The 3,412-nt window shown below is 38.9% G+C and overlaps 1 pseudogene; it reads left to right on the top strand.

Moving 5' to 3' along the window:
- The first annotated feature begins 868 nt into the window (after positions 1-868).
- LOC105853982 overlaps positions 869-3,412 on the top strand; it is a 2,975-nt pseudogene continuing 431 nt past the window's right edge.

Here is a 3,412-nt window from a genome sequence, read left to right as displayed (position 1 = left end):
GCTACTTTGAATTATAATTTGTTACACATGTCATACTTAAGCTGTAGAATAATTATTTGTTGTACTGAGCATTCACCAAACTTCCTTCACTCTGCAAATATACAAAGTACACTCAGTATTTTAAAATAAATGAATACAAAAATACATATGCTCTTATACTTTGTATTAACTTCAAAATAAGTGCTATTGACACCTCTGGGATTGATTTTTCTGTGTCTTCTCTATAAATATTATTATGTGTTGCTCTTGGATTATCTTTCTTACTCAGAAAATATAACCAAATTACTTAGTTATAACAAATAAAATCCCCTAGTGTGGAGACTCAGAAGAGAGAAGAGAAGGAACAATTCTATTAAAATTGCCTTAGAAGTGATAACCATGATATAAAACTAGAAACTGGACCTTTTTGGGCTCCTGAGCCAATCTTTTTTATACATAACATTCAGATGGTATCCCTGCCTGTTTTTAGCACTGCATTCCATTGCGCAGCTGTATGTTAAGCTTGCTCTTCTTAAGTCAGTGTTGCATCATATAGGAGATGTCTAGATAGTTGAAGATGAGCTCTAGCCTACACTGTTGCACAAGTACCTCATTCTTACTCCTCTTTTCAAGGAAATGGAAACATTTTTCTTCCTCATATAGATTTTCAAGAAACTAATTTTTGAAGAAAAAAAAAGAAATGTAAAACATTTAATTCTAGTTGAGTAGTTGAGTAGAATAGGGTGGTTTTTTTTGTTTGTTTTGTTTTTTACAGAGTGACAATCCGCTTTTATTGGAGCAGGTCCTGCACTGTGCGCGCTTTACATCAGACAAGCGAGGCCCGAGCCAGCAGGCGCAGACGATCATCTCCAGCTGCGGGGCGTACGCGATGACCTGTTACAGCAGCTCCGTGGAGGGGATGGTGGTGTCTTCCGGCTTCTGCTGCTGGCTGGCGAAGCTGTAGTAGTTGTTGCGGCCGAGGACCCACCCTCGCTTCGTGGCGTAGTCTGTCATCTTTTTGGGTGTGTTGAATAGGATCCTCGGTGAAGAGGATTTTCTCGGTGAAGAGGATTTTCTCCTAGGCCTCCTTGATGCACCCAGCAATCTCATCCCTGATAGTGTCAAGCAAGAGGTCAATGAAGAAGGTACCTTTAGTATAGTCAAGTACCTTTAGTATATGATAAAAGCTGCATCTCAGCCCTCCCTGGTGGTTCAGTGGGTTAAAGTACAGCACTGCAGGAAGCTGCAGCCGCTTCAGAGCGAGTTCCATCCCCAGCCCCGGAGGTGACCCACATGGCACAGCAGACCTCTCCTGACCCGCCTGCTGCTACCCTCAACAGTGCACTTTGTCATTCTACCTATTCTGCTCCCCACTCTGTCTCTGGTGAATCTTCTCACTGCCCCTGGACTTCTGGCCTGTATCCCAGTTCTATGTGCATAAATAAATAAATCTTTTTTTTTTTTTAAAGTGGCATCTTAAGTAATTGAAGCAAAGATGGACCATTATACAAGTTGTATTCAGACAACCAACTAAAACCACAGTAATAAAACTGGGCCACAGATAGAAATGGGCTCTATAATTGATTGAAAATCAAAATATGGAAAATGAAACCATACAAGTATAAGAAAGATAAATTTCTTTAAACTCAGGTGTGAGAAAAGGCTTTCTAACTATACTTGATAATCCAGATATAATTTAAAAAAGACTGAAAAGTTCAACTACAAAAAGTTTAAAAATTCTAATGGCTTGAAATACCATATAGTAAAATACTACAACAAAATATTTAAACTACATATTGTACAAAAAGAGTTAATATCTTTAGTATCTTAAAAACTCATAAAGGGGTCTCCCTGGTGGTTCAAGGGGTTAAGTCTCAGTGCTATCAAGCTATAGGCAGCCATTTCAATATGAGGTCAATCCCCCCTGCCAGGGAGCTGACCCACATGGCGCAGCAGACCTCTCCTGTCTCACCACTGCTCCTCTCAGCAGTATATTTCAGTAGATCTGCCTGTTCTGTTCCCCACTCTGTTTCTAGTGAATCCTATCCCTACCCCTGCACCTCTGGCCTGTACCAGAGGTACAGTATGCATAATAAATTTCTGTATGCATAAATAAATTTTAAAAAATCTTTCAAAGCACTGATAGTAGAAGCTTAGAGAGGGTGATTGAAGCCTGTGCACATATGACAGGGTGAAAATGTAACCATGACATTATACAACTGATAAGTTACTTAACAATTTTTAAGCTGAACATATATCTACCCTATTTAGCAATTTGAATTCCAGATAACAACCTTAAATAAATGAAAATATATGGTCACAAAAACAAAACACTAACTCAAGAATTTTCAAAGCACTTTTATAATGGCCTCCTGTAGGAAAAAGTTCAGGGGAATAGGAACTATATTCATAAATGGAATATTAAACAGTTAAAAGGAACTGATACACTCTATGATGTGGGTGTATTTCACAACTAATATGCTAAATGAAAGAAATATTAACCCCTATCCCAGTCATATGATAGCATTTATATGAAGAAACCTCATAGAAGAAAAATTATACAGTGTGTTATTCTATCTATATAGCTCTGAAAAGGAACATACTAATCTATGGTCAAAAAAAATTACAGCATTGGCTGCTTCTGAAGAGATTAAGAACAGGATTAACTGGTAGGGTATAATGGGTGATGATAATGTTCTATATCTTGATAGGGGGTTGAGTTATACAGGTGCATGCATTTTTCAAAATTCAATAGATGTACACTTAAGATTTATATATTTCAAGCCCGCCTTGATGGTGCAACACATTAAAGCCCAGCACTATGAAGCTATCACAGCCGCTGCAGCATGAGTTTGATGCCCAGACAGGGAGCTGACCCACATGGCATGGCAGTCCTCTCCTCATGTACCCCTGCTTCCCCTCAGCAGTGTAGTTCAGTCAGTCTGCCTGTTCTGCTCCCCACTCTACCTCTGGTAAATCCTCTCTTTCCCCCACACTTCTGGCCTGTACCCCAATTCTGTATGCATACATAAATAATAAAAATCTTTTTATAAAAAGATCTATGCATTTCATTGTATATAAGTTTTACAATAAAAAAAAAAATGAACCATCCCCCTGATGGTTCAAGGGATTAAAGTGAAAGTACTATAAAGCTATTCACAGCCACAAATTCCACACACTCCCCACAACTGGGGGTATGGGCCAGATTTGCGGGAGTAAGGGGGGTAAAAAGATTCACCAGAGACAGCATGGGGAACAGAACAGACAGATTGACTGCTCCCCTCAGCAGTATATTTCAGTACGTCTGCTTGTTTGGCTCCCCACTCTGTCTCTGGTAAATCCTCTCAAGTCTTGCACTTCTGGCCTGTACCCAGTTCTTGTATACATAAATAAATCTTTAAATATATATATAGTTTTTAAAACTCATTATGTT

The sequence above is a fragment of the Condylura cristata genome, unplaced genomic scaffold (genome assembly GCF_000260355.1).
Source record: "Condylura cristata isolate star-nosed mole 26May11 unplaced genomic scaffold, ConCri1.0 scaffold00023, whole genome shotgun sequence".
NCBI lineage: Eukaryota > Metazoa > Chordata > Mammalia > Eulipotyphla > Talpidae > Condylura > Condylura cristata.
This window is presented reverse-complemented; position numbering and strand designations above follow the sequence as displayed.